Source organism: Lepidochelys olivacea (genome assembly GCF_965140295.1).
Source record: "Lepidochelys olivacea isolate rLepOli2 genome assembly, chromosome: 3".
NCBI classification, from domain to species: domain Eukaryota; kingdom Metazoa; phylum Chordata; order Testudines; family Cheloniidae; genus Lepidochelys; species Lepidochelys olivacea.
The window spans coordinates 108,933,567-108,945,823 of record NC_140413.1 but is presented as its reverse complement, the minus strand read 5'-3'; the positions used below and the strand labels follow the sequence as shown (position 1 = coordinate 108,945,823).

The window sequence follows — 12,257 nt, the reverse complement described above, 5'->3', positions numbered from 1 at the left end:
AGAAAGGTGTCCTAGCAGCTGGCAAAAGAATGATGAACAAACAATAGAAATGCAACCTGGAGCAAAGCTCTTAAGCTAAAACCAAAAAGACAGGGGAGAAAACCTTACAGTGTAGATAGATTCCTATGCCACCTGCTGTGTCATGGTTCTGGAAATATGTACTAACTGGTCTTTAAATGTGATTATACTTGTAGCATTTTCTCACTGGAATTTAATTATTATTATTTTTATGGCTGTAATGTCTCCCTCTTATTGCTGATACTTGCAATGTAACCTGAACTAAATGAACCCATTAATGACACTTTGTCTTGGCTTTTGAAGGTCTAATCTCTGCAATCATTTCCCTGTATTGAAAATTCACTTTAGAGGCCAACAAAGTATATCAGTTAAATGAATGAAAGCAAAGTGAGGAGACTGGTCTGAACAGTTTCTCAGCCCCCCACTCACACCCCTATCATACAGTGAAACAAAAACTTAGTGTGAACTTTTCCAGTTGTTGTTCAGCCTAGATATTGTTCAGATATTTTATCAGGAGTCCAGATAAACTTTAAAAACAGGAATTCAGAGCCATAAATTGCAAGTATTGGAGAAGTAGGTATGTTAAGAAAAAAAAGCATAGACTATTATTGGTCTTATGTTTTAGTTTGGGATTATATATTTACTGGAGATCTTCTCTTTTCCTTCTTATTTATTTGTGCAGGTAGTTTACAAGAAATATCCAGTACAGCTTTTGAATTATACAAGCATAAATACTACTGCTACATGATCTCTGTTCATTTCATTGCCTATTGCATCCTGCCTATTCCCTGTTTCATGATCTCTGTTCATTTCATTGCCTATTCATTTCATTGCCTATTCTCTGTTCATTTCATTGCCTATTGCATCCTGCCTATTCCCTGTTTCATGATCTCTGTTCATTTCATTGCCTGTTGCATCCTGCCTATTCCCTTGAGTCTCTCTAAATGAGCCAATGTGATTCTGGGATGCATAAGTAGGGGAATCTTGAGTAGGAGCTGAGAGGTTATTTTACCTCAGTATTTGACACTGGTGCAACCTCTGATGGAACACTGTATCTGGTGCCCACAATTTATGAAGGATATTGATAAATTGGAGAGGGTTGAGATGAGGGCCATGAGAATGATTAAAGGATTAGAAAACATGCCTTATAGTGATAGACTCAGGGAGCTCAATCTATTTAGTTTAACAAAGGGAAGGTTAAGGGATGACTTGATCATAGTCTGTAAGTACCTATGTGGGGAACAAATATTTTAAAATGGCTCTCCAGTCTAGCAGAAAAAAGGTATAACATGATCCAATGGCTGGAAGCTGAAGCTGGACAAATTCAGACCAGAAACAACATGTACATTTTTTACAATGAGGGTAATTAACCATTTGAACAATGACCCAGGGTCATGGTAGATTCTTCATCACTGACAATTTTTAAATCAAATTGGATGTTTTTCTGAAAGGTCTGCTTTAGGCATCATTTTGGGGAAGTTCTACAGCCTGGACTATACAGAAGGTCAGACAAAATGATAACAATGCTCCTTTCTGGCCTTAGAATCTATTAATCTTCTACTGCAGCCCTGTAACAGCATTGTCTTTACAACATAGGAAAGAAAATACACTATTTAAATGAGGTCAGTGCTGTCTGTTCTGCGGCTGACTGGCAGGTCTTCGAATATAGCTGGATTTGGTGGGATTGGAGGGCAGATGTATCTTACTCTCATTGTCACTCCTTTGCCTTATGAGTGATCCACTCTTAACACCAGGTCCTTGGCTAAGTGTTTAATGAGTCAGTTTCAATAGAATCATAGAATATCAGGGTTGGAAAGGACCTCAGGAGGTCATCTAGTCCAACCCCCTTCTCAAAGCAGGGCCAGTCCACAACTAATAGCCTGAATCTTTTTCTTCTACATCGTCTCATCCAGGCCTCTCAATTGTAGTTTAAGTTGTACAAAGGTACTAAGAGTTTCTTCATGTAGGAAACCATTCTTTCCCACTATAACCACACCAAAATACTCTGCCCCTACTGCCAAGATCTGCAGAATGGCTGTGACTCGAGGTTATCTTATTTAATAGGCTTTTAGCCTGCCAGGAAGTTAAATAAATGCTAGAAAGATTATCCCAGATTCTCCAGTCCCATTGATGTCAAACCTATTTCAGTGTTGTGTACCTGGCACTAGATGTGAAACACCACAGTACAGGATCAAGCATGCTCTTCAGTGGAAGTTACTGGGAAGTCTGGACAAATCAACATGGATACTTTCAATATAGCTCCCCCTCCATACAGAAGCTGATTAATTTCATTTTAGAGCCCCAAAACACCAGGGCCAAGACTTTCAAAAAACAACATGTTTTTGGGTGCCCAACTTGAAATACCTTTAAGGAGCCTGATTTCCAGAGAACGTCAGTAAACAGGCTCTGAAAATAAGGCCCCTTTAAGGGGTTCATTCCAAAACTCAGGCAGCTAAAATCACGAGTCCCTTTTTTAGAATCTTGACCTAGATACATTTAATAATGCACAACGTGTTCTGTTAGAATAAATAACTGTACATTGTAAAAAATGGTGTTCATTTGTTACAAACAAACAATCTTGAATCCACAAATATAGGGAGGATGAGAACATAACTGAAAAGCAACATTTTAGTGATGTTAGATTGGCAAGACAAAATGGTAAAATATGAAAATCCACAGTTAATGCTAACATCCCATCTTTATCTTATCCCATTGTACTTGTTCTGAAATGCATGCAGTACTTAGACAGAAAGGGAGAATTTAAAGGCAATGGGCCCAATCCAAGCTCCTGGTAAACTGCAATAAGCCTTGTGTGTGTGCCAGCTCTATACCTGTCCATTGATCCTCAAGATATGTGATATCACTGTAGCGGGGAGAGGATGGAAAGCAGAGGGACCCTGCACTTGCTAATGGTGACCTTTGGCTCATAACTTCCTTGCTCACCCGAGCAGTTCCCCAAGAACCCTGATGCTCTCTTTTTGCTTGCTTGGGCTGTGGCAGCTGGGCTTGAGGCAGCCTGGGCAGCTCTCTCCTGACCCTAGTTACTGAAGAGGTTTCTTTGTACTGAAGATCCCACCCTCTCCTAGCTGACTGCTCTGGAACTGAGTATGGAACCGCCAACAGGTTTTGACAGTGCTTGATGCTGATAGCACTTACGTCCTTTTATGTGTGATAGTTAAGACCTATTTCATTCAAGCAGCAACAATTAGAAAAAGAAAGGTTCAGTTCTCATAATTACTTAAATTATAATTGTGGCATGATTTTCTTTAGTGTACAACACTTCTGATCAGGTTTCAGACCTGGATAGGGCATGAAAATGACACTTAGAGCACTGCTGGACGATCTGCTTGGGACAGAGATCAAACATTCATGCTGATGTTACTGAACCTGTCTTTGACCTTCAACAACAAGAGCTGTTGCTCCTTAGCTTCAAGACTTGGCTGGAATGAATTGCCAGCAGCAACTTTAAGCTGTCTCTACTCTTTGAAATGCCAAGGATTGTGTGTGTAAACTGGCGGACCTATTGGATTCATCACAGTGCACCAAATAGCAACATCAGCTAGAAATAACTTTCATTTAAGAAAGGCAGGTGATTTCATTAGGCAGGTGATTTTATCCTTCTGTTTTAAATGAACTAGCCATGCTGTCATCTGTAGGCTAGACTATTACAAGGTATTCTATCTAGGCTGGGCTGGCTAGGAAGACCATCCAGAAGTTGTAATTTAGTGCAGCTGACTGCAACCCACCTTCTAAAGGGTTAAACTGACAACACCACATTACTCCACTATTTACACTGGCTCTGAATACCAGTCCAGGGCCTGTTCAAGAGCAGGTTTTCATCTTTAAAGCCCAAAATGGAGCTGTCTCAAAGACTTGCATCTCTCTCTCTCACTCTCTCTCTCTATGTATCCCACCTTGTCCCCCTACTTTCAGTGTAGATACATTGGCTGACAGAGGCCAGGTTTGAACTTATAGGTAGTAGCAAATTTATCGTCCATTTTGAACAATTTCATGGCCAGAGGGTTTTAAGATTGGTCAATTTCACATTTTCAGATGTTTACATCTGAAATTTTATGGCGTTATAACCGAGGGGGTCTCAACCCAAAAGGGAGTCATGGGGGTCATAAAGCAACAGTAGGGGGGTTGTGGGATTGCCACCCTCACTTCTGTGCTGACTTCAGAAGGAGGTTCCTGAAGGTGCAGGAGGCTCTGATGTCCCGCATGCTGCTGGGGCACTGGAGGCAGTGCAGCCGTGGAGCTTCCTGCAGCTGGGGGTGGGTCTCATCTCCCTCTCTCTTCCCCCTCCCCACCCAGAGTGGCTGTGAAAGGGAGGAAGTCCTGTCCCTCCCCTGCCCAGGAGTAGCAGTTAGGAGCCCCTGGCTGGGGCTCTCCCAGCAGCACAGGGGAGATCAGACCCACCTCCTCAAACTTCCTCTGGCTGCAGGAAACTGTAGCTCAGCTCTGAAGGCAGCACAGTTGCAGAGCTTCCTGCAGCCAGGGGAGTTACCCAGATGTGGGTCTGATCTATCCCGAGAGTGGCTGCACAGGAGAAGAGGAAAGTCCCATCCCTCCCCAGCCTGGTGGACTGGCAGCTGGATCCTGATGAACAGGGTAGCTGGGGAACCCCCAGCTGAGCTCTCCCCAGCCCTGCCCCTCTCCCTTCCCTCCAATAGCTAGATTTCACAGGGGACATTTGATTTCACAGGCGTGAATTTGGTTGGGCCCTATTTATAGGAGATGGAGGCAGTGCATTTTTGACAGGACCCTACAGCTACAGGATTTATTGCTATGACGTCTAAGCCCAAGCCTTACTATATTTAGTGTGGTGCAAGATACACTGATTTCTCTAGCACCTCTAATTCAATGAATCCCTCTGACAAATCACAGTGCCAAGATTTGACAACAGTAAGATAACATATGTTATCAGACGGGTTAATGCATTTCTACATTTTGTAGGTTACCTAGATATTATGGAACATGGGCATATTAGAAATGTGTAATAACAATCAGAAGCATATGATTTTCTCCTTTTACTTTTGGCGCTTATATTTGGTAAAAGAACATAATTCCAGAAGATGATATTAATAGCCTTGTACTAAAAATACACAGCATCAGATTCTGAGCTGGTGTAAATCGACATAGCTCCATTGACTTCAAGGAAGCCATACCAATTTTCACCCATAGTTCCATTAACATCAGTTGAGCTCTGCCAATTTACACCAGCTGAATAACATGCTCACTAGCATCACAAATACCTATTTTGTCTGAGAGGTGGAGTGGGTAAAAATATTACATGCTCGTTATAATGCTGATAACCAAAATGACCACATATAAGTGAGAAAGTGAGAAATACATGCGTTATAGCGCATGTTTAGATAGGATTTTAGAGGGATCATTCCTACTCAAGTTGGTTTATACGTGTGTGTGCGTGTGTGTGCGCGCACGTGTGTGTGCGTGTGCGTGCGTGTGCGTGCGTGTGCGCGTGCGTGCGTCTACAGATAGAATCATAGAAATGTAAGACTGGAAGGGACCTTAAGAGGTTATCAAGTCCATCCTCCTATGCTGAGACAGGACCAAGGAAACCTAGACCATCCCCCTTTGTCCTACCTGGTCTTAAAAATCTTCAGTGATAGGATTCTGCAACATCCATGGGAAGCTTATTCCAGAGCCTAATTATAATTAGCTTAATTATAATTATAATTAAAAAGTTTTTCCTAATAATATAACCAAAATCTCCTTTGCTGCAAATTAAGCCCATTACATCTTGTCCTACCTTCAGAGGACATGAAGAACAATTAATTAACACCTTTATAACAGCACTTAGTATATTTGAAGGCTATTATCAGTCTTCTTTTCTCAAGCTTAAACATGGCCAATTTTTTTTTAAACTTTTCCTCATAATTCAGGTTTTCTAAACTTTTTGACATTTATGTTACTCTCCTCTGGACAATCTCCAGTTTTTCCACATCTTTCCTAAAGCGTGGCACCCAGAATTGGACACAGTACTCCATCTGAGGCCTCACTCGTGCTGAGTAGAGTAGAACAATTATCTCCCGTGTCTTACATACAACAGCCCTGATAATGCACCTCAGAATGATATTAGCTGTTTTTGCATTGCACAATATTGTTAACTCATTCAATTGGTGATTCACTATAACCCCTGGATTCTTTTCAGCAGTAGTACTGCCTAGCCAGTTATTCTCCATTTTGTAGCTGCACATTTGATTTTTTCTTCCTAAGTGAAGTATTTTGTGCGTGTCTTTATTACATTTCATCTTGTTGATTTCACACCAATTCTCTAATTTACAAAGGTCATTTTGAATCCTAATCCTACCCTCCAAAGTGCTTGCAACCCCTCCCATCTTGGTGTAATCTGCAAGTTTCATAAGCATATTCTCCACCCCATTATCATCCAAGTCATTAATGAAAATATTGACTAGTGCTGGACCCAGGACTGACCCCCTAAAGGACCCCACCACGTATACCCTCTCACTTTGACAGAAAACCATTGATAACTACTCTTTCAGTATGGTCTTTCAACCAGTTGTGCATCCACCTTATAGTAATTTCATCCAGACCACATTTCCCTAGTTTGCTTATGAGACAGACTGCTGTGTAGGATGTATCAAAAGCCTTACTAAAATCAAAATATACCACATCCATCCACTAGGCCAGCTACCCTGTCAATCAGTGCTGCACCATTCCCTTCAAATGCAACCATTGCTATTTAATTTACAAATTACAAAATTACCTGTTCTGAGAAAGCAATCATTTTCCAGGAAATAATAGTATCAGAAGGTTCTTGGTATACAGTACACTAAAATAATATCAATAGCATAACAGTGTTATCTTCCACTAAGTACATATTGCAGCATGGTACTTTTTAGAGGGAAATGCAAAGATCTCCTACAATGGCTGGACTTTCCAGCTTTCCATACAGGAGAAACAACCTGCCCCATGTGTATGTAATTTGCATGACTAACTGCATCCCGCAAGTTTATGCAGAAGTGCTTCATAGTTTCAGGGAGAGAATGCTCTTTCCCTGACCATCTCAGAACTTCTCTGAGCAGAGTTCAATTACATGGGCTTTGTGAAGAGTGAGGGATTTGGCCCTATATTTGTAAGGACAGTAAGTATGGGAAATGGGATAAGTTGCTGACTGTCTTCCCATTCTGACCGAATAAGAGAAAGCTCTGAACATCATGACCTACTTACATGTCCTATTTTAGGTTCTTGGGCTCACCTTAGAATCTCCTGTCGGAAGGAGCTTCCTATGTAATTCAGAGATGGAGAAGATTCGACTTCCCCCATTTCCACAAGGGGCCTTCGTCAAAGATGGAGGAGATGAGATATAGCCATACAACTTAAATGTCTCTTGATCTATCAGTTGTGGAGGTGAAAAGAGTCTTACGCTCATGATAATTACAGAGATGGCTCTAGGACAAATTTTTAAACGGGGGAACTGTCACGTCCTTGAGCTGCTCATGTGTTCATTTATTTTTAGGACAATTTTGAATGTACCCCTCAGACCTCTTCACTGATTGTCAAGATCACCTATTGTTTTGAAGCCTACTGGAATGTGTAGTATAAGGTCTGGGATTCTGGAGTAACAGCCTCTCACAGATCAGACATCTAGAACAGAGGTTCTCAATCTGTGGAGCGGGTCTCCCGGGGGCGGGGGGGAAGGGAGGGAGGAGCAGAAAGTATTCGGGGGTGGGAGGGGGATCATAAGGTTTAGGGAGAAAAAACCCCATACTGTGCACATTTTGCCCACAGCAATGAATAGCTAGCAAAGCTGATTCCTCCAGACATCTCAGGTCCTCAGATTTGCTAGTTGCATTTGACTCTAGACTGCACTGTGCATTTTGACAGATTTCTGTTAAGCTTTCACAACATGATACAAAGTCGATGCCACCTGTACGTTAATCCATTTGCTATGACGTGTTGTGCACATTTAATTGTAAGCATCAAACACAATCTGAGTTTTGCTTTTGCTCTTATTACAATGGATCATTGGCTCTGTTTGAATCAATGCCTTACTGTTTTTAATATTTAGTGAGAGGTGCATGTTGATTTTTTTTAATCGATATACTTACTTGTGTGGTGGAGGGGGCATAAACTACTTCAGACACAAAGAAGAGGGGTGCGATTAAGTAAGTTTGAGAGACATGGATTTAGAAGAACAAGTTAGTAAAATTAACAGCTGTGAATGGTGTCTGTAACTGGGAAGCAGGTCAATCTGTTGTACTCTACTTTTATTTTCTCATTTTCCTGAGTGCTGCAGCTACCATGAGGGTAGAACAGGTGCTAGATCTCAGTCTATACTTGTGGAGCAGAAAAGTTAGTTGAGGAGCAATAATCTCAAAGACTGCAGCAGCCCTTGATTCTTGAAGAATTGGAGAATCTGTTGCTGTGTTTTTTGTTCTGTCACCAACTAATTGCCTGGAAAGAATTCTTAGACTTACTGATCTCCTTTATAAAGTGCTTTGAGATGTACTGATGAAAAGCACTATATAAGAACTATTATTAGTAATAATAATAATAATAACAATAAATGAATCCATTTTCAAATCTGATGTGTTAGGGATTCTGAGCCTGCTCTTTTTGAAGATGCTAGCACTAAAGGTGTTAGGGAAGTAGAGGAGTTTGGCATTGAACATCAGCTTTGAAATTGGACTCTTTCATCTGTTAGAAGACCTTCACATCAAAGATACTCTATTCTTGACAGAAGGTATTTATTTATTTTTATTTTTGGACTTATAATACAAGAAGAAGGTGCCCTTCCACAAGCTCTGGGCACCCTGCCACTACTTAGATACACAAAAAGATTGTACAGACTTCAAAGAATCTCAATCCCTAACAAACTCCAGCCTTAATCCAATCAAATAGTAAACCAATACCTCACTCCACATCAGATCCTGCTCCTTTATATTGCCACTTTCTTCAAATGCCCTCCCACAGGATTAGTCTTGCAGAAGTGATGCTATGCAGTTTATTTTCTGGACTGTACGTTTTAAGTATTTATTATTTTATGCCTCAATTCAGCAAGGTACTTAAGCATGGGCCTACATTCAAGCACTACAGAAGCCAGCGGGACTACTCATGTGCTTACATTTAGACACACATGCTTAGGTACCTTGCAGAATTGGGGCCTTAAATATTTTTTCTTCACTCATTTTGTTCCCCCCTCTTCCTGTGGATATTACTAACCATTTTATTCCAAGTGTAAAGCATGCTTTTTCTACCACATGTGACAGATGGTGGCCATGTCACTTGATGTGTCAACTAGAATGCTCTCAGATATCACAGGATGAGTGTGACGTAAGAACCTAAATAGAATAGTTTTATAATTGTAAATAACTTACAGGTCAATATAATACATACATCTCTCAGCTTTTTTTCCTCACTGTGAAACAATTTCTGCTGCTGCTACTCATATCACATAGCATCAGTTTGCTATTGTTTTAAGATTTGGGTCATTAAAAGGCCACATTAAATACACAAGTAATGCATTAAAAAGGAAAAATCTTCAACTCCCAAAGCCTGTGCTTCACAGTGAAGTAGCTAGATTATCTCAAGCCAGCAAAGTATGAGCCTAGTTTCCCCAGACTTCCTTAAACTGTCTCAAATGCCATGGAAAACATCCTGGTTAATGCAGTAGAGAATACAACAAAAAGTCAATGTCACCAGGGAAATTTTTTAAACTAATATTTTGTTAACAGTGCTTTGTCATTTCTACATATGTCAAGCTACATTTTTAAACAAACAAACATTTCTAGTGTGTATATAGAAACAGTAAAATTACACACAGAAAACTAGGTTAAAACAACATTATTATGGTTGTAAAATAAAATACTCAAAAGGTAGGAAGTGCCCCCCCTTGTAAGTATACATTATGATACAGTCTTTAATTACATGATTACATACTTTTTTTCCATAGCCAACCCTGCCACATTCAGTTCATGGGGTGGATGGTGCTCACTTAACGAAAAGCTATTCAATATTTTGTTTTCTCCTTGTTGTTCAATGCAGGCCCCATGTCTTATTCACTGAACACTATTCAAACCCTGCTCTAAATATGGAATTACCAATTTCTTCATTAGCTTTTCTATGACTCTCATCACTAGAGTGTCCGGGTGCTTCACAAATACCAATTTTTCTTTACAACACCTCTGTAAAATGAGAGGATGAATTAACCTCATTTTACAGATATGGAACTGAGACAGAGAAATTAAGGTCAAGAGTATCCACAAATTTTGGGTGCCTGATTTGAGATGCCTAGGACTTGATTTTTCAGTTTAGCATTACATAGCCCTTACATGTTCAAAGCACAGTTCCCAGTGACCTCAGTTGCAGCTGTGAGCGCTCAGCATATCTGTAATTCAGACCCCAGGATCTCAAGTCAGGCATCCAGAAAGTGAGGAACACACAAATAGTGACCACCGTAAAAAGTCTGTTTTAAGAGACCTGCTCAGCATCATATAGGAACTCTGTGGCAGAGGGAGAGACAGAATCTGATTCTTCAGGGCAGCAGTCAACTGTCTTAACCATGAGAACCTCCAGTCTCTTCTTGCAATTCCCTGCTACATACAAGGCTTGGAAGGACTTGATTTTTATCAATAAATGTTGGTAAATGCCGATTTCAACATACACACAAAAATGAAAAAATATTTCCATTGGTAATAATTTAAATTTATGGACAGGCAAAGTAAGAAAAGTGATGTTTGAGAATTTATTAGAGTTTAATTTCAGGCTATTTACTTTGTATATTTTGACATTTGATGTTGGCAATTTGTGTCTTAATGGCCATAAAGCTTTAACTTCTTGAATCTCAGTGCCTACTGTCATTAGAAAATGGACACCCCACCCCCATAATTTCCTGCAACTGTGAACATTTAAATTGATTTTTTGTAAAAACTTAAAACCCATAATTCTGTGCAACTGTGAACATTTACACAGCTAAAAATTATTTTAAAATGCTTAAAAATAGAGATTACCTGTTGGAATTATAAAACAAAAAAAATCAAATTCTGCCAAACCTACTCATGTACTATACACTTTCTAGCTTCTGGAACAAATGAGGCAAGGATTCTATAGACAACAGCCACCCTCACTGGACAATCCAGATTCATCACCAAAGCAGACTCACTCAGTTCACCGAGGGCCGGGGGAGAGGGGCATGATAGAGGTATATACAATCACTGGAGTGGAGAAAGTAAATAAGGAAGTGTTATTTACTTTTTTTCATAACACACAAACTAGGGGGTCAAATGAAATGAAATTAATAGGCAGCATGTTTAAAACAAACAAAAGGAACTATTTTTTCACACAACACACAGTCAACCTGTGGAACTCCTTGCCAGAGGATGTTGTGAAGGCCAAGACTATAACAGACTTCAGAAAAGAACTAGATAAGCTCATGGACGATAGGTCCATCGATGGCTATTAGCCAGGAGGGCAGGGATGGTTTTCCTCGCCTGTCCGCCAGAAGCTGGGAATGGGCAACATGGGATGGATCACTTGATGATTACTGTTCAGTTCATTCTCTCTGGGGTATCTGGCACTTTGGTTTGACCCAATATGGCCACTCGTATGTTCTTATGAATGAGGCAGGGGTCCTATTTAAAAAATAGTGTGTGATTGTGTAATTAAAGTCTGTTTTATAATGTATACGCAGAAAGTGTATATGTGTGTGTGTGGGGGGGGGGGAGAGAATGATAGGCAACCTTAATTATGGCATTCCCTAACTTTTGAGTGCTTGATTTTGCAATCTTAATACTTTTCTATTAATATTGTTTGTGTGTGTGCATGTGTGTAACTTCCTAGGTTTTAAAAGAGCAAACTGAGAAAACAGAAATTCCATCATGTGGTGGCATATTGACACTCACATGGTTCATCAAAATTTCTCTTTATTGAAGTCTAAGCTGCCATCATAAGCTTGTGTTTCTTTACTTTGTTTTTCCCCACTGAGGTTGCTTATGGAAATTGTTTGCACTAGCCAGATAGTAATTATTAATCATGTTTATTATGGAAGTATCTAGAGGGCCAACCAAGTATGGAACCCCATTGTGCTAGGCACTGTACAAACAGAGTAATAGAGGGTCACTATCTTGAAGAGCATAGTTGTGATAGCCGTTAATAGTGCATTCTAGGTTTTGAACTCACTTTTTTGGGACTGACCACATTATGTGTTGAAAGTAATGTAGACTAGAATATCAATAAGAACAACAAACAATATT

General features: G+C 40.1%; 1 protein-coding gene across 6 annotated transcripts in view; it reads right to left on the bottom strand.

Annotated features, from left to right (window-relative positions):
- ADGRG6 (adhesion G protein-coupled receptor G6) overlaps positions 1-12,257 on the bottom strand; it is a 172,964-nt gene that overhangs the window by 113,721 nt on the left and 46,986 nt on the right. The gene's annotated exons all lie outside the window — the stretch shown is intronic.